The sequence below is a fragment of the Falco naumanni genome, chromosome 2 (genome assembly GCF_017639655.2).
Source record: "Falco naumanni isolate bFalNau1 chromosome 2, bFalNau1.pat, whole genome shotgun sequence".
Taxonomy (NCBI): domain Eukaryota; kingdom Metazoa; phylum Chordata; class Aves; order Falconiformes; family Falconidae; genus Falco; species Falco naumanni.
Genome location: NC_054055.1, coordinates 111,659,893 through 111,685,139, shown reverse-complemented (window position 1 = coordinate 111,685,139; position 25,247 = coordinate 111,659,893). Strand labels below are relative to the sequence as shown.

General features: G+C 39.2%; 1 protein-coding gene across 2 annotated transcripts in view; it reads left to right on the top strand.

The window, feature by feature from the left end:
- The window catches only part of GBE1 (1,4-alpha-glucan branching enzyme 1), a 168,716-nt gene that overhangs the window by 892 nt on the left and 142,577 nt on the right, over positions 1 to 25,247 (top strand). The gene's annotated exons all lie outside the window — the stretch shown is intronic.

Sequence of the window (25,247 nt, the reverse complement as noted above, 5' to 3'; positions counted from 1 at the left end):
TTTCTGGAGAATTTTCCTTTAGGTGCGTTTTTGGAGAGATCCCTAAATCCCTAACTCAGCTGTTCGCAGACCTCCAACCGATGACAGTGTGCGTTAGGGTGGTTTCAGGTTGCCAGTCTGAACATTTTTTTTTTTTTTCATTTTTTTTTTCCCTCTCGCCGGCAGCTGCGACACCAACCCTCTGACCAGGACGGGCAGCAGGCCTGGGCGAGAGCCTGCCAGCAGCAGCTCGGGCAGAGGCGACCTGCGTCCTGCCCAGCAGAACTGCCGGCCTTGAGAGACTGCTAAAGCCTCACCGGCCGATTGAAAACCGGAATTGGGAGCTTTTATGGTGCAACTTTCTATGTTGTGTTTCACTACCGGTCCCCTGATAATCAAAACTCTAGTACGGACCAGTGCCCTGTATCCCAGAAGTCTGGAAAAGTCTGTGTATGTGGGAGAGAAGCAAAAGGGATTTTGATTTTTTTTTTTTTTTTTCCCTTTACTGTATTACACAGTGCTTTTGGTTTCATGTTACCAGGTGTCCTGTTGGGTTCTGGCAGAGAATAGTGGTAAGGCTAGATCATATAAAATGGGATTAAGGATTTGGTAAACTACTAGATTTACACAGCATTTTCTGAAATGTAATCTCTTAATGATAGAATAGTGTAGTGGTTTAAACAATGATTCCGGGCAAGCGTGGGTAATGTATGCAGTGCTGTAAAACACCTAATTCTTCCAGTGAGGTGCCTGAGTGTAGGAAGGAATAAGTGGGTGGCTCAGGCTCTTAATAATGCCATTTACTAGAGTATTTGGGCTTTCCAAATGTGCTTGCCATATAAATGGTCACATTGCTGATAGAATCATAGATATTTTTTTTTTAGGTTGGAAAAGACCTTTAAGATCATCAAGTCCAACTGCTAACTGAGGACTGCCAAGTCTATCACTAAACTATGTCCCTAAGCACCACATCTATGTGTTTCTTAAACACCTTCAGGGATGGTGATTCTACTGCCTCCCTGGGCAGCTGTTCCAATGCTTGACTACCCTTTCAGTGAAGAAATTTTTCTTAATATCCAATGTAGACCTCCCCTGGCATAACTTGAGGCTGTTCCCTCTTCTCCTGTCACTTTTTATTTGGGAGAAGAGACCTACCCCCAGCTGCCTACAGCCTCCTTTTAGGTAGTTGTAGAGCATAAGGTCCCCCCTGAGCCTCCCTTTTCTCCAGGCTAAACTCCAGTTCCCCTAGCTACTTGTCCTAAGACTTGCAATCTAGATCCTTCACCAGAACCTGCAAAGCATTCTTGGGACATGCTCCAGCACTTATACATCCCTCTTCTAGTGAGGGGCCCAAAACTGAACACAGTGTTCAAGGTGCAGCCTCACCAGTGCTGAGTGCAGGGGAATAATAATTTCCTTTGTCCTGCTGGCCACAATGTTTCAGATAAAAGCCGGGGTGCTGTTGGCCTTCTTGGCCACCTGGGCACACTGCTGGCTTATGTTCAGCCAGCATTCCCAGGTCCTTTTCCTCCAGGCAGCTTTCCAGCTGCTCTGCCCAAAGCCCATAGCATTGGGTAGGGTGATTATGACCCAGGTGCAGGACCCGGCACTGAGCCTTGTTGAACCTCATACAGTTGGCCTCGGCCCATCAGTCCAGCCTGTCCAGATCCCTCTGCAGAGCCTTCCTGCCCTCAAGGATATCAACACTGCACCACCAAACTTGGTGTCATCGGCAAACTGAGGGTGCACTCAATCCCCTTGTCCAGATCATCAATAGAGATATTAAACAGAACTGGCCCCAGCTCTGAGCCCTGGGGATGCTACTTACGACCGGCCACCAGCTGGATGTAACTCCATTCACCACCGCTCTTTGGACTTGGCCATCCAGCCAGCTTTTTACCCAGCGTGGAGTACACCCATCCAAGCCCTGAGCAGACAGTTTATTCAGGAGAATGTTGTGGGAGACCATGTCAAAGGCTTTACTGAAGTCCAGGTAGAAAAGCATCCACAGCCTTTCCTTTGCCCACTGGGTGGGTCGTCTTTTTGCAGAAGGAGATCATGTTTGTCAAGCAGGACTTGCCTTTCATAAACCCATGCTGGCTGGGCCTGATATGATGGTACTCAGGGTAATCTGTTCCATAACTTTTCCTGGCACTTAGGTCAGGCTGACAGGCCTGTAGTTTCCCGAATCCTCCTCCTTGTAGATGCACATCCCATTGGCTAACCTCCAGTCTGCTGGGACCTCCCCAGTTAGCCAGGACTGTTGATAAATGATGGGGATTGGCTTGGTGAGCTCCTTCACCAGCTCCCTCAGTACCCTCGTGTGGATCCCATCTGGTCCTGTAGACTTGTGAGTGTCCAAGTGGAGCAGCAGGCCACTAACTGTTTCCTTCTGGAATATGGGGACTTCATTCTGCTCCTTGTCTCAGACTTCCAGCTCAGGGGGCTGAGTACCCTGAGGGTACTGAATGATGGTGTTTGTATTTCTGAGGATAGTACAGCTGTGCTGAACACAGTGAGTTTGCAAAACTTTTGTGTACTTATGAGGTTGATCCATCTTGACCACAGAAGTTCAGATGATCCTGTTTGTATCTTGTCCCTTCCTGGCTTCTGAACCTCAAACTGGTTAATTAACATAGAATACTGTGGAACTGTGTATACTGTTAGGTAGTTTGAAGGAAAATTTCTGTGACAACCTGTGATAAACTGAATGTCTTATTCTATGCCCAAACAACAAGCCTGTCCTGTCTTTTATCCTGTGGATGGTAGAGAGTGCCAAGGAGGAGGAGTATAAGCACAGGGAAATACCTGTTGGTGTATCCATGCAGTGCTCATCCTAGCTTCCATGAATTGTGATTCAGTCTGTATTTAATAGCTTGAGGTGCATTTTTGTCTAGAGGTCTTGCATCAGGAGTTCCCAGGAGAAAGGAGTTTTGCAGCCTCGTTGCTGCATGTGTGAAGAACCAGTTCTCTGGGGTCTCTAGTATATGGGTTTTGCTTATTTTTTTTTTTTTAATTCTTGTACTGGAGGAGGTGGTCAACAGCCCTGCACAACTTTGTTCACTGTGTCTGTGAAATCCTGAGCAGTGTGGAGCTAGGTGATCTTTGTCCCAGGCTGAAGGATCATGATGTGTTTAACTGGTCATTGTATGAATGTGGTCCACTTGTCTGATCCTCTGTTGTGTGTCTTTCCTGGCCCCTTTTTGAGATGGTAGTTAAAAATGAAAGCAGTCTGAGTTGAATGCTATGTGGATATGGTTGGATTTGCTCTTAGGTCTTTTCCAGCTTAAACAATTCCATGATTAATACAGTTACATAATGATATGACACTTGCATAACTAATCCTTGAAGAAAAAGTACAAAGCAGAAAAACCTGGCAAGCTGTCTAGAAGCAGAAATACATGTAAATATATTTACCTTTGGAGCTTCAAGTGTATGTACAGAGTGAAGTTGCAGCTACTAATCTTAAATCCTACTGGCAGTAAACTCGTATGCCTCTAGAAAGGTAATAATTATTGTAAATGCATGAACTTGATCATGCATTTGTGGGGCCTGTCATTAAGTAACCCAATGGATCAGGTGTATCCCACACATAGTGTAGGAAAGGCTGTGATGAAGGAACCAGGAATATGTGCTGTTAAGCAAATCTATGTATTTAGCTGTCAACTGTTTGCCATGGCCTTATCATGGGCAGGGCAGAAGGACTAATTCTTAATAAATACTTAGTATTAGCAATTCATTTACTCTTGTAGAGTAGGAAAACTGGATAGAAGTGATGCCACTCAACTGCTGAACAAGTAATCTCTTCTGATACCACTGGCTGGTTTTCTCTATCTAACGTTGTTCCTGATACGCCTGTCCAGTGGCATTTTTTGCCATTTGGATAGTTTAAACAACAAAGATACAGGTGGTCTGTCAGTTCAGAAGGTTGAGGTGTTCCTGGTGAAGGGGACACGAGGCAACTGTTGTGCCTGGCACCCTGTAGCATCAAAAGTGTTTTACTTGCTTGGATTAGGAAGCTTTGGGAAAGGAGTAAAACAAACTTAATCAAATACGGTGTGTATGGGTACTTTTTCGGTAGTAGTCTAAATTCCTTCTTAATAATTTGCAGTGATGTTTACCTTCCTTTAATATTAAAGAAAATATTTAAGGACTGATAGGAATTTGGTAGCTTATAGCTATCATACCATGTATTGCCTAGAGAAATAAAAATCGGGGATTTTGACCAGAGGATTAAGAATGCTTGAGAAACGAAGCTTTTTAAACATTTGTCTGTTGACATCATTATACTGTGCCTTGTGCAGAAACATAAAATTAGTCCTTCCTTTGTCTTGCTTAGTAACGGTATGTTCTTCTATAAAAGGGAGGGGGAATGAAAGATTTAGGGTCTGTTCTTGGCAGTGACATCGGCATGTTGTTAACTCACCTTTTGAGCTTGAGCCTGGCTGCAGTTTTATCCATAGCACTGTGTTAGTACAGCCAGATTATTGCTAGTGGAAAATTTTATGGCTGTTTATACATGACTCTTGTAGGATGCACAGTCAACTTGATTACGATGGATTCTCACACTCAAAGCAGGGCCATTTCTGGTGTTGGATTGAGTTGCCCAGGGGTTTGTTGGGTTGTGCTGGGTCTCTGAGAATGCGCTTCCACAGCCTCCTTTGGCAGTTTCTCCCTGGTTTGGCTACTATCGTGGTGCAAATTTCTTTTTTAATACTATAACTGCCCTTGCTGCAACTTCATCTGTTATTTCTGCTCTTTTTTTGCTGTGTGCCTTGGAGGAGAGCCTGGCTCATTCTTTGCTCTGGGCACTGTCCCTCCATTACCTGTCTCTTTAGATAGCTTAAGACTGTAAGTGGAGATCAACAACCCATTCCCCCTCGTGTTAGCTTTTTCATCTGTAGTCCCCAGAAACTCAGCTTTCTCTGACCCTACCTTATGTGCCAGAGCTAGTAGAAGACAGACCAGGAACAAGAAGCTGGCTTTCTACAGAGGCTTTAGCTTGTCCTTACTTGCCTCTGCCTTGAGCAGGTGCAGGCCTACCTCGCTGAAGTTCACAACCACCTCTCCTACCCTGTGCTGTGCCACTTCACCCCAGGGACAGTGACCGTGTCTACATGGCAGAATGCCTAATACTGAGATCTTTGCACATTCTTTTATTTTTCTTTATTTTGGCCAGAGGGGGATGTTAAACATCAGCCTGGGTTCTCCAGTGTAGTGTAATTACTGTGATTCAATTTAAGAATTACCAGATTAATGATGGAATGAATCATGATGTTGCCTCAAGTTCTAAACATTTTCCTTTTGGTTTCAAAGACTGTCTCCTTTAACATCTTGTGAAGTTTGAGCTTCCTGCTTTACATAGTTCACTTTCTTCCATTGTTTTTTTTTTTTTTGTGTTTTTTTTTTTTTTTTAATCTTTGAGAAACACTGAATGGGTGCTCTGGTGGGAACAAAGTGTTTCTCTAAAGAATTCTCTAAAGAAGTCATGCCTAAAATTAAATGGCAGGACCTAGTTAAGTTCTAAGCATGGAGTATGGACTACCATAGTTAAATGCGTGACAAGTGGGAAGTCTGGTCACATTCCTTCTTCTGTTCTTTGTCATGCATAGGCATATTGTTGCAAATGGTACTCATGGGGAAAACAGAAATTGGTTGTGTTTTTTTTTTTTTTTTTTTTTCTCTGAATACCTCAATTTGACCCTGAGTGTCTGTGTGGTATTTTCTTTGGTGAGGGGGTACATCCTTCCAGTGTATATATAGTGAACCATTCAGCCTTGACCCAAACACACACTATTCAGAGCTTAAAACAAGAATCTACTTCAAACAAACAAAGAAAAAAACCCTCAAGTGATGAGTGTTTGCATAGGGTATCACTGTGCTACACTGTTTGACCATCTGTGATATGTTTTCGCGCAAGTATTTTGTTAACTCCCAAGTGTTATTTAGGCTAAAGACTTTGTATAATTTAGTATGTATTTTTAGTCTTTTACCTCTTGAACATAATTGGTTCAATTAAAACCATTAATGCCTGCGGTGTAATTGCATTTTATGGAGTTACAAACTGGTGTTAGAAAGTGCTGCCCATTAGAATTTTCTGCTATAACAACATGCATGGCTTATTATATTTTACCAGCCTCTGCAACTGCCTCTGTAATGTACTGACTACACAATACTCAGTGAAAGCTTTTCTTTTTTACCCGTTCAATTTATAGAGTAAATAGGTGAAAATGTACCAATGCACAGCTTCAGTCTTTATCTTGATTAAACCTTCAAACAGGACACTGATTTGTTCAGCTAGGCAGAATACTGGCCATAGTTCTTGGTCGTAGGTATGGGTTGAGGGAGAGAGAGGATGTCCCATTTCTTCTGAAGTTTTGGTGAGTTTTTGGTTGAGAAGACAGGAACATCTACTCTGTAGCTTTTGTAGCTAGATCAATTAAAAATATGTCTGTCAGTTATTTCATAGGTTCCTGGTAGTGTTCTTAGACCCCTCCACTCTTACAAAAGGGAAGTACTTGCCATTTTTCTGTTCGTGTCTACGTAATATCACATTACTGCAGCTTTTTGCTTTTTGATGGTTCTGCTTTTTTTTTTTTTTTCCCCTCTTCGTATTTTAAGAGGTGCACAGTGGTGGGTACTTGACTGAGGTATTGAAAATGAAAAGGTGTTGAGTTGGGTTCAGTAAGACTGAGTAGGAAGGCAGCTATTGGGGTCTGGCAAGTTTGGGAATGAAAGTTGAAGAGTGACCCAGGTGGAATCCCAGTTTTAGATGATGACAGGAAGTGGGAAAGGCTGGAGTAAGATCTGTCACAGAATTAACACAACTACTGTGTGTCATCTGTGTAGGGAGCCATGACTCTAACTTAGAAAAACAGGATTTTCCTTTTCTGCCTCATACAGGCTGCTGTATTGGGCATGTGAAACTAAATGTTCACGAAAAACAATGTCATACACTGCTGTATTTTTCTTTTTTTTTTTTTTTTTTTTGATGGCATTGACTTCTGCTGGACTACTCAGAATGATTTTAAGAGCCCTATAGAAACCAATACCTATCAGTTTAATGGGATATATGCTTCTGCATTATAGTTGTCTGGTGTGCTCTTGTGCATTGGGATTAGTAACCCTGACAAGCACAGCTGACTGCATCACTGATAACTTTAAGTCTGTGAGGAAGTAGTTACATAGGACAGTGTGCATGTAGTATATGTGTATCTGGTCATAGTCCTCATTGAAAGATTCAAGTTGGCAATTGTCTTAATAGCTGCTAGCTTTGCAAAAAGGCAGGGAAGTATTAGGATGCAGGTAATTGCTTTTTGTTAGCCAGGCAGTTGCCTCTGTATGTATTCATGCTAAGTACTCTTTGAAAAGCTGAGTGGAGGCCCCCTCAGCTCTATTACACAGTGTTAGCATGTCTGAGAGTGTTGAATGGGCTCTGAGAATTTGCCCAGAATTTTTAAAAAAATAGATTATGTGACCAGGAATCTAATTACTGTCTCACTCTAATAGTGAGGAAAAGCTTTGTCTTGCTGAATACTTTAAATTCAAGTAATTGTGTGTGTTTCTTTAGTACTTCTAAGCTGTAAAGAAGGTGTTCTTGTTATGGAGGATTGTCTTAAGTCAGCATCCTATTGCATGAAGATGCTTTTCTTCCCCTGTTCAGTTTCAGTATTTATGTATACACACTACTCTTGCCTCTCAGTCTCCCTGTTACCTTCTATTAACTCCCACTATGCCTTCTAATTGTAGCTGCTCCTTCATCTTCTGGCTTCTACAAATGAAGCTCCTTTTCACTTGTGCAGTGTCAGAGATCTAAAACCTCTCATTCATGCTTCAGTTTACTTTGTAGTTCTGAAACTGCTTCATATGGTTATTCATTAACTTAAAAAGAATATAATGTCTTAAGGCAGTGTGTCAAGTGCGACAAGATCAGATTTTTGTATTTAAAATGTTTAAAATATGAGTTTTCCTCTAGAAGAAAACATTATTCTGCAAAAAAAAAAAAAAAAAAAGTTTTTAGCTATAGTATGGTTGCTTCTTCCCCAAGTACCTGACAATTTATTTGACATTCTTAGAGCACCTCATGTTAACATGTTGAAGGCCGGTTATTAGTGGTGATTCCTGGCTGTGCTGTGAAGAACAGGCCTCCAAGCTACACAGAACAGTCTGTTTTGCCTCATGTTGCTGTTGGAAGCACCTTTCCAATGAGCGTTACCTGGGCAGTTGTTGTGATTCAATTCTAGTGTAGGCCCTTGAGCTCTTGGAGTAGATATCTGAAGATCTGTCTAATGACCCAGGCAAAGCAGTTCACTTATGTGAACATCTTGAAACTGTTCTGTTAATCTGGATATTTCTAATGCTACATTTATTTTAACCTATCTCTTGGTATACTTATAACCCCCCCCTCCCCCAAAAAAAAAACTCAAACAACCAAAAAAACCCAACCAAAACAAAACCAAACAGAACACCAAAACACAAAACCAAAAACAAGCCTTACTGACAGTTTCTTTAATCATGCAGCTCTGCTTCTGTTGACTGATATTACTTGAAGGTAGTGGTAGCTCTAATGCTTTCTATTTGACGCCCTCCTTTTTTCTTTGGAGCTGTTGCCCAGGCATAATATGCTTGTTTTTCCTTCATATCCTTGCTGTTCTGTTTTTTTGTGTTGCCTGGCTTTGTGTTAGCATGTCCACCCTTGAGCTTAGTGATAGGGAGAGAAAATAATTTCAGTGGGGCATGACATTCCAGTAAGGGTGGACCTACTCTCTGCAATGTAGGGGTACCACTGCTAAAAGGTTATGCTAAGTTAAAAGAAACAAGTAGCCTAGATCTGCAAAAGGAATTGAGTGATGCTGGGTCACACAAAATTAACTTCTAAGTGTATAGTTCATGGCATAGAAAATGTGAGTTTCAGCCCTGGTTACTTGAACTAGTCTTGTGTTCATTAAGTGATTTGTTTCCATTTGTGTGTTCCACAGTTCTTAAAGGGAGGTTGGACCTGGGTCCTCTCACTTCCAGGTGATGCTGGTATGAGACACTGAAGTAAGGATGATGTCCTTTATGGTAGGAGTAGAAAAGTGGAGAAATCCTACTAAAGTATTACCTCATGAGAGTGTGGACTTCAATTTGATGAGTGTTTCTTCTTTAATTCCTCCCACTCAAAACCAAACAACCCCCTACCTTTTTGGTCAAGAAAAGGCTTATAGAAATGTGGGTAAGCTAACATACACAGACAGACTTTGCTGATCTCAAAGCGTAGTTAAATAACATTGCAAAGATTTGTGACTGGAGGAGATTTATTTTGCTGTTATTGGGCAATGTTTAGTGTCTGACCTTCATTTGCACTCATCCTTTTCAAGAGGGAGCTGATAGAGAAGGCCCTTTAGGAGGCATTGTATTGGGACAAGTGGACAATAAACTTCTAGTGCTGATCACAAATAGATGTAGGTAGTTTTATTACAGTTTGTGTGGAGATTTTTTTTGACAAAACAATGCATTATATGGTTGCTGAACTCTATGCCAGCAGCGTGTGTGGAGTCAGACTTATGTTTTGAGGGCACTCTTTTTTTCTAGTGTGACACTGATAGGCAGGGTACATGCATGTGCAGGATGTGTGCCTCCAGGCATTCCCTATGGTCACATGTGAATGTGATGACATCATGAGATCTAGGCTATTGGATGTATAAACATTTGATAAGATGCTTTGGAGGAAAGGTGGGAGGGCCGAGGGGGAATAATCTGAAAGACTCCTCTTAAAATCATGCTGAGTTACTCTATGTTTTAAATGAAAACACACTGCACTACCACAGCTGTTTGGAAATAGCCCATCTAGAATGAGTTCGTTGCATAAACATAGGAGTCAGCAGCTCATTTTAGCGGCTTTAGGGGGCAACCTGATTGTACTGTACCTGCTATCCCAGCAAAAAAAAAAAAAAAAAAAAGTAGTTTAATAAATTCTGTTATATGTGCTAGGCTTAAGCAGATAATTTGGGTATTTTACACTGTCTAAAATGCCCTTGGACATCCCTGTTTATGCAGGCAAATCTTACTGTTAACATAATTGTTTGATACCTGCTGTGGTAAATACCCACAGTATAAATGTTTCTGGTTTGACAGGGGTTGGTAAGCCGTAAGTTAATTAGTTCTTTGCATTCCAAGACTTATGCAGCTCATTTTGAAATTATGAATCTTTGATCACTTTCAGCAAGATTTAATTTGTCCTACATAAACAGTTCTTCCTGCCAAATGCCACTCCTCTAGGAAATTGTTAAAGTGTAATAGAAATATGAAGTGCTGCATACTGCTTTGGTGTGCCAACTTTTCAGAGAAAATTTGGGTAGCATGCCGGTTGTAAATACTTGCACAATAGCTTTGTATTGTTACGCAAACAGTAGCAATGACTCCACATAGAAGCGTTTGTGAAATAGTAGATGCAGTGGGTTGGGACAGGAGCTGGTGAAGGGACTTTCCAAAGGTTAAAGCTAAAATCCACCTTTTTTGAGAAGCAAAAATTAGGAAGAAATGATGGAAATATCACAGTCTGTATACTTTGTACATAAAAGTAAGAACTTAATGCAAATAAAAGCTTTTTTTCTCAGTTCCTAGATACTTCCTCAGTTCGTATTTTGCTTGGACTTACCATCTGATGTTACATCATCTTAGTCCCATCCTTCTGCAATTGCCACCCTCCACTGCCTTACTGTCCCTAGAAAAAATATAAGAGAAATGGGGGAAAACCCTGGCTTTGGAAGAAAGGAGGGAACATAGCTGAAAAAAAAAAAAAAAAAGACATGCTTTACAACTTCAGGGTCTGTTTAGACTGCATCTCTTCTTTTTTTCTTTTTTTTTTTTTTTTTTAATGAAAATGTTAAAGTAGTGGAGAACAGGGTAAAACTGGCATGCTGAATGAGCCAGGTGACTCAAATCTACTGTCTGAAGAAACATCCTCTCTCTCAGTTGCCATGTACTCCCAAACTTTTACTTGATCTTTGGAAAGCTCATGGATTATTTTATCTTTCGAGTTCAATAGATGGAGTAAATAATATGTGTCCAGTACTGTCATATTGCCAGTGGCATGGACTCTATGAACATGTATATGAAGTTTTCCAGTGAAGCATAGTCAGTTGGGAAAGGTGTTTCATTTCCCTTTCTTGCAGTAGGGATCAGATGTGTTCTGTAAATTTTTCATTCTCACTTGAAGAGGAAGTGGTTTAGAAAAATATAGCTTAAAAAAATAACCAGTGTAGCAATAATTTTGAATTTTTCATCTTGCAAGTAGTATGATGGCTGTACTATCTTGTCCCTTTTGTCTGGTCTTTAGGAAGCTAAATAGTCATATCTGCTTGCCCCGTTTTTTTTTCAGTTAGGGTGCTAGCCTCTTTGCACCTGTGCTTCCTTCTTTGTTCAGCTCTGGGCTACTTTCTTGCCACTGGCTAGCAGTTGTTTTGAACAACAGCAGGTACTTGTGAGATACTGAACTAATTTCAGCATGTAGCACCAGTAGAAAAATAATGTTTTCATTGGCAAACTCCAAAGGGATGGGAGAGAGACAGCAGACAGTAGCAAAACAGCATTTAGCTATGAACTGTTGTTCAAGTGGCTTTTTCCCTTTCTTGAAGAAAGCAAATTGAAACAGGCATTGCTGCCTTAAGGTAGCGTTTTCATACAGGTGACAGTATCAGAAAGGGTTGTGGGTTTTTTTCCCCTCCCCCTTAGCCCCCTCCATCCCCAATAAAAAGAAGGGGGGGGGGGGGGGGAGGGGCAGGGGGAAGAAGAGGGGATCCCTGAAGATTTTTAAAGAAAGGCTTGTACCTGGGCTGTGTGGAGATGATGTCACTTGATGAACATTAGGTAGCTGTTTCTTTGTGCAAAATTCAAGGTAGGTAGTTGCATCTTAGCTTTCGGTGGTGTAAAAGTTTTTGATTTGAGTGTGAAATCTAGCTTCTCCTTTGCTGTACAGCTTCCTTTATAGCTTTTGGGGAAAATACATAAAATATCTTTATTAATTGCACTTTATGTACTTAATGCACAAGTGTATATACACACAGAGGTTTTTTCGGAGGTCTTTCTAGGTAGCATGTGTATGTACAGCCTCCATTGAGGTTCATTCGCAAATTTAACTGGCTTATGCAACTCATTGACTTAATCTATGGCATATTTGATATGAGTTTTCTAATAAGAGCAAGTTCCTTAATGCTTAATTTTATAAACACCTTAAAGCTTTTTTTAAATAATTGCTGCTTTATTTTAGTCCTGTTTACAACAATTGCAAAGTATTTAAGAAAAAAACCCAAAGAAACAGGCTCCTAACAGTCTTTTTTTTTAAAAGAGCAGCCAACAGATTTTTTAATAGTAATGCTATTGTGATGTAATTTGAATGTGATTACAGTAATTGGTTCTTTCAGACAGAAAATTCTAAACAGTTGTTAGCATTTAGATTTGCTTGCTAAACTTCTTTGGGTTTCCTTTGTATCATCAAAAAATTCTGGACAGAAAATCTTTCTAGCTAATTCTTCTTATCCTAAAATAAATGTATGACTTCATAAATCTAATTATTTATTATTAATCTTAATAAACTTAAACATTGTAAATTAGTGTAAATAAAACCACCTCAAAATTGTAGACAACCTCTTCATCTTCCTCCCCTGCCCTCACAGTTTTAAGTGCCACATGATCTTGATGGTAGGTGTATGCAGAACTTCCCTCGGAAGTTCAGGGTTAGCTGCCATGAGGTTGTGGGATTTGTTGTTTTGTTTTTTTTAGAAAAGGGGCCTTGGATTATAATGTAAGTGTATAAAAGAGTAATTTATGATTGTGTATTTTTTTCATGTTCCTAAGGTGAAGTTTGCAGAATGAAGGCAAGAACTGGGGGAGGTTGGAGATGTTAACTACCAGACAATCTATAGAGTGATAATACTGTAGTTTCACATAAATTTTGTCCTCACAGACTGGCATGGGACACTCCAGCCGGTACCTGTGCAGTGTCTGGCTACTGATGCTAACGTTCAGGCTTCTCAGGCCAAAAGTATGAGGCCCAACAGAGCAGATAAGGGTCTGTTCAATGCCGCCAGCTCCTCAAATACAATGTTTCTGCAAGGCTTCCAGTGTAATTTGTTTCAACAGGTTTCATGCATGCATTGTTTAAACTTAAACTGCTTATCTTAACTTTTTTTGATTGCATGATAAAAATACAAGTTCCTTCATGCTTATAAAGTTCTTAACAGCACCAGAAGACTCAATCTATAGGTCTGATTGTTCAAAAATGCACTTTTTCTGAAGAAAGCAGTATGCCGCTTTTTCCATGGACTGATAACAGATGAAAAAATAGTGCTCATAGTACAGAAGTTAACCTAGTCCTTGACACCTTTAACTGGTAGAAGTTGTCTGTAGGTTCCACAGCTGGTAAAACCAAGAAGAGCATGGTCAGTTTGTGTATGGAGATATATGTATTTCAGCTACAACTTGAGAATTGTGAGAATGGTGTGAAAAGCTTTACTAAAAGGTTAGGTACCTGAATAGACCTAATGATTATTCTCTCTTGAAAATTTAGCAAATTTGGACCTAAACAGCGCTTGAATGTCAACTGTTTTAGCACAGCCAGTAAACCAGGAATGTTGTTACTGCACAATAACAATGACTGGATTAAAGTATCTTTGCCTTCTGAATAGGATCTCTTTTGGACCATGAAGTTATGGACTGAGTATTATAAGATAACGATTGATGTCTTTGAGTGTGACTATCAGCCATTGTGTATTTTGGCCAAGCTATTTGGGTTTTTGCTTAACAGTAAATAGTAGAAACAATTACAGAAACAAAACCCACACTTTCTTTAATAGCAGAAGCAAAAACTTCATCTGAGATGTGGGCTTTGAACTGCAGAACAAGATGTAAGGCATCACCTTCCCTAATATAATAAATAATGTATTGTCATCAAAGTAGGCATCAGACTGAGCTTTCAGCCACAGCGATGGTTGGCTTTGAGTGGTTTCCAACTTAAAATGGAGGTAACTGTAAGTGGCAATTATGTCCATTAAGTGTCCTTGTAGAACACCTTGACCATAATGACTTTTGACAGAAACATCTCCCAGGCCCTGCAGAGGTAGGAAATGCCAAGTCTGTCAAGATCTGATTCTTTTCCAGATATGCCTTTGAACAGCTTGTTCGTCTTTACGTAGCGGGATCAGTATAGTTTGCTGCAAATCCTGTACCTGTCAGTTAAAGTTGTTCAATTATAACGGTTTTCTCAAAAATGCTTAGTCAGTTCTGGGGTGTAGGTTGGCTGATCTTTGCATTGCTTGGCAGGGAAACCAAAAAACAGAGGTATTGAAGTAGAAAGTCCACAGAAAGACATTGTCAGTATAGCATACAATGTTGGAGAAGTGATTGTACAGTAAATACAGTTTATAGGTGCAGGAGCATGCTTTTGATAATACAGGTTGGTGGTGGTGCCCACTCCAACCCCCCAAAAACTTGTAGTTATGAATTCCTTGGTCTAATGGCATCTGCACTAAGGACTTTTGCAGTAAAAAGGATATTGCTCGAGAGCAGCATTTGCTAATACATTAACAAGCACTTCTAATGTAAACCTGGTTTTATAACACTAAACTTCACATTTTGTAAAGTCAGAGACAGCTTCTAGGTACACCTGTGTAGGTCCTTTAGATGTTACCGTCACTGACTGAAGTACAAATTTTGACACCACACTTCTACAACTTGTGGACTTTACTAAAAGGAAACATATTGGACTTTGGGTATTTGGCTCTATGAGTTACTGTGGGTCATTTGTTGCAAAGGCTGCTCTTGGTATTGTTGCCCCTTGTTCAGCAGCATATACGTAACTAAAAATGCCACTGAGATTCCTTCACAGATAGGTTTTCTTAAAATGCTTGATGAGGCTTGTCTAATAGAAGCAACAACATTTAGTCTGTGCTGAGGACAGCAGTAAACTGCAGTGGTTTTTGTATCTTTTTGACGTTTTCCAAACTGTTTTATCTGTCCAGTCCTTGTGTGTTCAAAACAACAGATGTTCTGACAAAGTCAAGATTCTTTGTTGTATTGTTGCCTTATTCTGTTTCGTAAGTTTTTCATGGTCATTTTCCAGGCTGTGTGGGTTGGCTGCCAGGAACTGTAAGAAGTCCAGGGATTTGTCAGAGGGGAGAAGGCTTTCAGACTCTGGAACCTTTTCTGGCACTCATTCTGTCAATATTACTCTAGGATAGGTATCAGACAACATGCTGCTTACCGTCATGTCTGTTACAGTATTTAATACAAGCACAAAACATACATATTGTTGAGTTGAACAGGTATATGTTTTAGCCTTTGGTGTTCCATAAATCAAGTGCCATAATGATGATTAGTTGAGAAGAAACAGGAAAATAAAGACCTGAAATTGCTTGTACTGTGTTTTGATGTTTGTGTTTTGGTGGTGGTGTTTTGTTTTTTTTTTTTTTTTTTTTTTGTGTCTGTGCGTTGTTATGTGTGTGTTTTTTGTGGTTTTGTTTTTTTTTTTAAGTAGCATTACTTTTGGTATCTCTGTGAGTGCTGCTAGTTGGAGCAGGATGGTAAAACAGAACTGTGTCAGAGAAACAATGGCATAAAACCTTAAAATTACTAAATCAACTTATTTACCACGTTGTTGGAGTGGTTGAAAGCTGACATCTGTTTCCTTATGGCACAAACAAATATAATTCTCTTATGATGGCTCCAAACCCTAGCTTTGATGTTCCTGATCATGCAAAAGCATAAGTGATGATTAGGAGCAAAAAAGAGGATAAGCTGCTTGTTGTTGTTGTTGTGTTGAGGCACCAACAGTTCTTGTGGCAGAGAAACTGTGTAACAGAAGAGTAGGAATAAACAGTGATTTGTGGCTGGTTTTGTAATGTATTTCATAGTTTGTAGTGGTATATATCAGTAAATTTTTTCATATGTCTGCGTGTTTTTATTTACTTGAAACCAGAAAGGTTTATTTGTGGAGGTATTGGGTGTTGTGGTTTTTAATATCTGTCTCTAGTGGATTAGCTTCCTGAATCTGTTTTGCTGAAGTTTTTGATTCTCAAATGTCAATGCAAAGAAGGTCCTCAATCCCCTGCAGCTTGTAAATGACTTTACTGGCTTTTTATAAAGCTTTGTCCAGAATAGGCTAACCAAGACTGAGACTTCATGAATAGGTCTATCTGAGTAGAAAGGAAGGACATGAAAAACATTTAAAGTCAAGAGTGTTCTGGGTGTCGCTCCACTTCATCAGCGTGATATTCCTGCTGTGGTTTGCTTTCCCCTACAGAAGAGAAGAGGTATTGTAGAAACCTCAAAAATCAGTAGGGTATGAGCTTTCACCTAGTAGTATAAAAATCTAATAGTCTGTAAGCTGTAAACAGGCATCTAGAAAACAGTAGAGATGGCACTAGTGTTGTACATGCATTTTGGCAATGAATGCATCATTTGTTACGTTAGAAGCTTTGGCTTAAGATTTTCTTTTCTCCTTTTATTTCTATTGATACTCTTTCATCAACTGATCCACTTGTAAACTATGAAAGAAACTAAGGAAACTGAAGTAAAGAGAAAATTGTGGTCTTGACAGGTAAACTTGGGAAAGGTCCCTTTGTGATATGGAATAAAGTGGGAAGTATAGCTGGGGGATGTGTCATTGCTTTTGTTCATGCAGTATGAGACACTATGGACTGTATGTGTGTGTGGGGGTTAAAATGAAGCTTTGAGGGCTTATTTAGCTATAAATAAGTGTCTGTAACTCAGCTGCTTACCAAGTGTTTGCCAGGCTGTGCAGATGTGTCTTTTTTTTTTTCCTCCCTCCCCAAGCACATTTAGAAAACTTGCTAGCTGGTGAAAAAACTGTGCTCTCTTCTAGTACTTCTTGATATGTGTGCATTGTACTATGTAAGTACAATGTTTTTTGTTGGCTTTATTGTTGCTTCCTCTATTCTTTACTTCAGGTATCAAGATTATGAAAATTGAATTTTTTAGGGGTTTTAAAAAGATACAGGTATGACCTTATTTGAATGACAGATACATATTAAAAGATGTTAAAATATCACTAGCAAACAAGCTGGTCTGCAGTGTAGGATGTCAGATTTCAAATCTAATGTTTCAAAAATTACTGACTTGGAAGCCTGGATAGATGGTGGCCTGTTGAGGGTAACTGTTGCATATGCTACCACAAGATTCTAATATACTTTGCTGCTTCTACTTTTCATAATACAGCCAAAGCAAATTTTGTTAGAAGCCAGTGGAATTTCCTACACATACACATGCAGTGCCTATTCTAATATGGATTTAAATTCTTGTTAAGTAACTTTTTTTTGAGACTTTAAAAAAACAACATTGCTTCAACGAGAAGAAAAAGGGTGGATGGGAGTGAGAGCCAAGAAAAAGGGAGACCTTGAGAGCAGAGGGAAAGGGAAACATGGAGTGAAGATTTGCAGACCACCTCTAGAGGTTGTGACAAAACCTTGGATTACATCTTTTTCTGGGAAGTGTCAGCCTTTTCCTGTTTTCTGTTCTATTTTCCAGCTATGAAGTTGGTGTGGGGGTTGTTTGTGGTTAGGTTTTTTAATAATAGTCAGGGTGGTTGTAAGATGAGTGGAACAAACAGGTTGTAATTGCAACCTGTAGTGTTACTTTTCATGATGGTTATTGCAGTGACACTATAATTGCAGATCACACAGAATCTCAATAACGTTTGTGGTAGAGTATTGCTTCTGCTGGCTCATTCCTTTGTGCTCTGCTGTGATAGCTGATGAGAGCTGGTCAAATGCGGGGAGCTTAAATAATTGTGTCATTGTATCATGTGCATGTAAGCAGGATGACTATCAACCTTCAGGTAGAATAACAGTGTGTTTCAGTGTGACTCTTCACAAATTCTTACTGTTATGATATCCTGATTAGGTATTGCTAAGAAATTTCTATTAGTAGGTGGAATCAAGTAACTGCTATTTGTTATATTCCTGGAAATACAGGTAACTGTCAAATCTTAAAAGGAGAGTTTATTCACTTTCATGATGTGCTTTTTATTGGGTATGATCATGTCAGGACTCCAGTGGATGCCCTATATTATGGAAAATGTTTATACCTTACCAAAACTCAGCCAAACAAAAAAGGTGTTATGGCAAGTTTTTGACAGTACAAAACCCCCATGATTATTTCAAGAGGAATCTTACATTAACTAAATAGTATGAAAGGGTAAAATATACAAACTTTTTTTTTTGTGTGTGTGTTTTCAGCTCTTAGGAAATACTCTGTCTTGCATCTTCGGTTTGCTGTTCACATTAATTCCCTTATTCTTGCTTCCTTCTGCCACCAGAACCATTTTTCATCTTCCTTGTAAGGATTTGTTGTGTATTTTTTACACGGGGAACAATCCATAGCACGTATTGTGGGTGTGCAAACTGACACTTCATAGTCTTCAGGGAGTTTTGGGATTCTGAGGCTGATAGCAAATCTCTCTTTTGCCAAGTGCAGCACGTCAGCTTATAAGGTACTGGAGGAAATTCCCTCCAGAGCATTAATTACAAAGGAAGAAAAAGATCTCAGAAAGATGGAAATTATAATCAAAGACCTATGTACTTGGTAGTAATCTAGAACTGTTTTTTTTGAGTGGTTTCTGTAACCTGTAATGTCTATGGCACATCTGGCTTGTGTCTTTAAATTTTCAGAACAAAAATATTTCTGGAGCAAAATATATCATACCAATTGCTGATTGTGTATCATTGATATAACTTAATATTTCAGTTTTATTACAATACATTAATCAGAACATGCTGCATACTGCTGAAACTTAAAGAGAACTGTTGGGGGTGAGGGAGTAGACGATGTTGGCAGTTTGTAGGGAGCTGCTGGGATTGGAACATACAGCTCACAAATAACGGAGATTACAAACACAAACTAAAATTATGGCAGCATTTGTTCTTCAGTCTTCAATGTTGTTAATGCAATTAGATGAATTTGGCTCTTCAGTTGTGTCCAAGGTATGCTATTCATGGATTTCATGGGGAGGGGCACTGTTTGTGTGCATGTGCATTGTGACTTTTTTGGGGAATGGGTTTATCTGAATTTCTGTCTTTGAATCTCTCTGTGAACTGTCCAAGCAGTGAGGATTTTTTTGACTCTTTATGTTGGCAATCTTTGCAGTTCACTGAATGGTCTTCAGAGTAGCTGTCCTGGGTGCAAATTAAATTTACTTCTAATAGTATTTCTGTTTCTGAGAGAACAAACCGAAAAAAGGAAATTAATAATTAAGCAAGCTGGGTTAGTTTCTGTTGCTTTCACCACCCCCACGCCACCACCACCCTCAACCCCCCAAAAAAACCCCACCAACAAACCAAAGCCACACCCAAACAGACCCAGAACACTAACAACTAGTTGCTACTCTGAATTTATTCTTAAGGCAAATATGCCTGGTGCTGAAAATTGATCTAGAAAGAGCAAGTTGACCACTAATGTGACAAGATTTAGTTTTAAAAGTGTAAGCCTTGCATTCTGTTTGTTTTAGTAAAAAGTTACATGTCATGTTCACTGCCAATCATGTTAATAGGCATCTGCCTTTGCCAAAATACTTATTTTGAAACTGCTTACCTGTTTTGCCTAATAACTTCATATGTAAATAATGAGTTAATGAGAGAACAGCCTTTACCTTCACGCTACTTAACGCTTCATGTTAAAATTTTAACATAATGGATTTCATTTAGTGTTTTTTTGGGTTTTTTGGTGGTTGTTTTGTTTTTGTTTGTTTCTAATCTTGGTTATGTGTGAGCTATTTGGTGAGATTCATAGAATTATGTATCATGGACACTTGTGCTTGTTTTGAGAACTATATGGAGAAAAGTAGCCCTGTTGCTTGGGGAGTTTAAAGCCTGTCTTTGCTCCAAACCGAGGTGAAGAGGGGGAGGGGAAAGGTCTTGCTAAAAGGGAAGGTTGTGGGCAAAGAGCAAGTGAGGTCCTGGCTGTGGGCCTGTGCTTGGCACTTGCTCTGGAGCTGGGAAGTGCCAGGGGCCTGTGCTGCAGAGGAGCTGAACGGGAGGGCTGGTGGGGAAGTAGACTCTGCTGGCTGGGTCCTGTATGCTGTTAAAGGGTCTTAACAGAACAGTGTTATACAATGTATGGAAGTTGAAATCCTACTGTGTTGGCTTATAGATGTGAGCTCCCTAAAATGAAAGTGTAATGTAAATGCAGTGCAATTCTAGCAGCTCTTTAGTACTACAAAAGAGTGATGAATTACCAATTTGAGTTCTTTAATACTGTCCAAATCAGTCTTTGTTCATGCTGTTTGTTACATATACTGATGTGCCTTCAACATTTTGTTTTAATTGCAGATTCTTCTCAGTAAGCAGTCTGAAACTTTATACTTAATTAGGAACAATTGATAATCTTACAAAGTTTCTCTCAAGAAGTCATGTGGCAAGTGGAATTTTTTTTTTATTCAGCTGTATGTACAGTGCATATAAGGTGAAAGAAGAACGTATGTTCAGTTTAGACCTGAAACTTGCTTATTATTCTTCTCCTCACACTTAGATGATACAGCACCTCTAACTCATGTGTTGGTAAGCTTGAATGAGCTTTTCTTGCTACTGTGACTCCATGTGGGACGTGAAACTTAACTGTGCCAGCTGTGTGATTTTTTTGGATTTGAGAAAGAGGCCATGGCTCTGGCCTGCATTTACGTATCTGACCTCTGCTAAAGGACTGGTAGTGAGAAGGGACTTTTCTATGGGAATCTCTTACCTCTCTGGTCTGTTGCTGAAAGCTTTTTGTCATAACCAAATGCAAGTGTATTGTGTGACATAATGCATTGGAACGGCACACCAGGGCTTTCTGAACAAAGGTATCTGTAAACTTTGTCAAACAGTGCACCTGCTGATGGTCTGTGGCTTAACGTTTGAAATATAGTTCATTTAGCACACACATTCTTAAAGGCACTAAATGCTCATCTTAGAAAAATGTGATAATAATTAAGATTTTTTTCTTGGAGTAAATGAATGATGGACTATAAGAATCCAGGCTTCTTTCAAGAGATCTTAAAATGAGGGAGATGCATAGTTGCAGCCCTTTGCTGCATGAGAGACTGTGTAATACGTGGGCATTAAAATAATTGTAGCCATCACACTGCAGTGAGTCAAACTGTCTTCCGGTTCCCTCCCTGGTGGTGTAGAAGTATGCTGTTCTGTCTTAAGGGAGGCCTGTGAAAGAAGACAAACATGTTGAATGGAACTGCCCCAAACAGTAATGAATACCTTTTCAAAAGCCTCAAAGAACATTGTGGCTGACTTAAAAAGTTAGAATTAAGTTATTTTCTATCCTGAAGACTTGTTGTCCTTTGTAAAGGACTTCCCCTCTGCCCCATTGATTATTCAGGATTTTAAAGCACTGATTTTCAAGTTTTAAGGCTGATGAACTTGATTTAAAGTTACCAAAATCTGGCTGAAGTGTAGGGTAAGGTCCTAGGTTTTGTAAGTCATATATTGCCACAATTTTATGTTAGGAATCCCATTGGTAGCATAAAAGAGAGGCTGACAGTTGCAATTACAGGGGGATTGCTCATCATCATCATCAAGGTACATAAGATGTGGTAGCTTTGCATTCCTGCTGATTTTGGTGAGACAGAAAAGAAGGCATCCCTTTTCTGTAGAGATAAAACACTGTTGAACAGCAGTTCTATGCTTCGGTTCAGGAAGGAGACATGGTAGCATTACCTTTCCTGAAGGTTTGGCCCCCTCTATTGCAGAATACTCAGGGGTATGGATTGTCTTTTGTTCTCATTAATTACCTGGGAAGAAAGACTCAAAAATTGCACCATGTGGTTAAAGTTCAGAAAGAAGAAGAAGAAAAAAATCTATAGTATTGGATAATGTTCAGTATGAATACAAACTTGCATCCATAATCCCCCACCCAAAATGTTTTATACTTTGGTGCTAGGAACTCTGGATTTCATGTGCATATTAAATTGGTTCACATTTCCAGAATGCTTTGAAACACTACCATAGCTATAGATCTATAAAGTAAACATTGTATGTGTATACACACAAATACATATATAGTGTTTACTATGCAATTATAGAACTTGTATGTAAGGAACTAAAATAGACATAACTAGGTCTATCAGTTCCTTGTGAATATGTGGTTATTGTAACATTTTACAGGTAAATGTAACAAAATGTAACAATGTAATATGTAATGTAAAAATGTAACAAAAACAGATAAAAGTTCAGCTTACACATGTCAGTAGCTACTTTAACTGATTTTAAATTACATGGCAAAAACTTACATGTGAGTAAGGTATTTGAGGAAAAATTGCCTAACAGCAATAGCAAAACTTGTTTCAAGGTAGCAGCTGGGCTGCTTTGTCCATGTTTTTTGTCTGTTTTAGCACTGTGGAATTCCTTTATCTATGTGCATAGATATACAAAGAAAACTTAATGCAAGCTTAGGGGAGGTGTATGTGATTGCCAGTAATCTAAGTTATGTTAGAATGCTTTGGCATTTGCAGAGCTTGTAGTGTTTCTGTCATTATGTGCATTGTTTTTATATATCTTGCCATGTTCTTTGTTTTTTCTTAAGCAGAACTGGATAGCTTCAGTAAGTGTAAAGTACTAAATATTCACAGAGCAGTTCTGGTTGGGGGGACCTCTGAATGCTCTGTGACACAGCCTCCTGCTTAGAACCAGGTCAGTGTTGAATTGGGACTGGATTGTTCAGGATTTTGCTCTCTTGGGTGTCAAACCTACAGAGAAGATTCTGCACCCTCTCTGGGGTGCTGGTCCTAAGAATTTTTTTTTTCTTTTTTCTATCTAATTGGCACCCCCTCTGTCAATTTTTGCATATGTTTTACACTGAAATCTTTCATCTTGTACTAATTCAGATGACAACTGAAAAAGGCTTTTAACTGGCAGCACGCAAACTGTGTGTGTTAGGAGGGAAAGAACAGGAGATTACACCTATAGATGCTAACGTATGTGTAGCCTTGTAGAAGCTGAACATGAGTTCAGGCTCTCGAGAAGAAGAAGTTGTTAAAATATGGAATGTTGGAGGCAATATATACAATTCACAGATTATAGATTTATTTATGGACTAATAAATATCCAAGCTACTCTGATGTAATGAATATATTGTGATGAAAAAAATAAACACGTTAATTTGTTACATACCTAACTATTTTTTCTTCCATGATGCCTCAGAAGTCTTTGCCAGCTTTATTCTTGATGCATAGTTCATAAATGAAGAGGTTAATTTCCTGACAGACTGTGAATTCCTAAAGTTGTTGGCTCATGGTTTTCCTTTGTTATTCCCTTGTGTTGGTGTGTATCAAGTTGACCTCAAATAAGGAGGCTGTGCCGACGGAGGCTTTGGGACTAACCTGTTGTCCTGCTTGGCTTCAGTTTGTAGGCTTTACTTTGGCAGCTCTCCAGGCTGACAATTGGAGCTAGCAGTGTTTTGCTAGGCTTAGTTCCAATAAAAGACATTATTACTTTTATGTTCTGTTGTATGTGTTTCAGGTGGGAGAGGGTAGAAAGAAGGATGGTATATACCTAATGTAAACATCCAGATTTGTAGATAATCTTGTATGTATTTAAATTTTTTTTCAATCAAGAGTATACTGCACTCCTTTTTCTATTTTGTACTTTAAAAAGAGAGAGGTACTTTAAAATACAAATTTTCAAGCAGGTCAGCAAGTGTAAATTGTCTAAATTCTTCTATAAAGAGGAAAAAAACCCATGCTAAATAGTCATAGGAATGTCCTAGCGAGGGTGGCAATTCATGAAAAAGGGAAATCCTATTCAATATATAGTCCATTACTGTATAGCTTGACGTTTTTGCTGTTTTAAATTTATCCATCTGAAGCAAATGAATGCCTGGTAGTATTAATTTTGTATACGAAAGGTTCTGTGTAAATAAAGTTTATGTGAAAATCTGGTATGGAAGACTTCTCTTAACTTTAGTAGTTGTTTTAGAGGGTGCGTATAGAGTCTTAAGCAGGCAAGATGAATCTGAATGGGTAAAACCAGGATTTTCTCTACCTAGTAGATAGCTTGTTCTTCTTGTATTTCTTACCTACTGGTAGTAGCCAGATGCTAGTATTCCATGATCTCTGAAGCTTTCCCAATAGTATTTTATAAGAGGAAGACTATGATTGCACTCGGGTGTGCAGCATATCGGGATGACTAAAGCTGGCAATACCAGGCTTTCTGTTTGTGGGATTTTGCTTCCACCTTCTACATAATCCCCTGAATTGTGGCGAGTTGCTTTCTGTGGTGTCCCAGGTTACCTCACTACTTCATATATTTAACATTCTGATGTACACCTCACTGTCTCACCAAGTCTTGAGTCATTTATGGTAGGTGACCTATGAGTCCTACATAGTAATGCAGTGTAAGATAATACTCCCCCCTCTCTTTTGTTTACAATGTTCTTTAGGCATATCAATTCAAACCTTGAATCATAAGCTTTCTAATGTGACAGATGAGTCTTATTATAGATAAGAGATTAACATGCTTGGAAGCTGCAAAGTAATGGTGACTTGCATGATTATTGGGTTTCCTCGCTAACAGCAAATACAGCTACAGTCCCATCAGAAGGCAGGTGTCTTGGAAGCTTTGTCATACGTGTTTATGAGCTTAAATCGTATGAGGTGGGTATGTGGTTGAGGTGAATCCAACAGCTGCCAAGTAGTGCTCTTTCTGCAGTTAAGTGCTTAATATGTTTTTGATATGCAGCAATTAATACAGTTTTAGTCAGATTAAAGATCTGTAGATACAGTAGCTTAGTGTTTCAGAAGAACGGCTGAGCTATGTAAATCTGAAATCTTCTGTTTTCTAAAGACACTTGAATATTCAAAATAATTACTGAGAGATTGAAGATCATACTTCTCTTTTCTGGATTATGGTACAAATTGATTAATAACTCGTATTTCTTAACTTTGTACTCACTCTTACTGAAGTCTGGAAAGAGAGCAGCTTTTAGACGGCACCTTGAAAATGTTTGGCCGTAAGTGAAGTAAGCTGTTGTATACAGCTATTCACAGCAGCAGGCAACAGCAATGCATGATTTTTGCTTGCTCACCTTCTGTGGGAATAGACTTGATTGCCTGGGACTATTTGAGCAGACATTTGGTAAGGACACAAATTCTAATTATACTTCTAGTACGTTGATACTAAATTATAAACGCTTTGCATTGTGGACTGTATAAATGTTTAAGAGTGGTTGGCTTTCCTTGTTGGTCCTGTCTGCAGTGAAAGCAGTTAAGAATTAAATTTAGATAAGCTTGT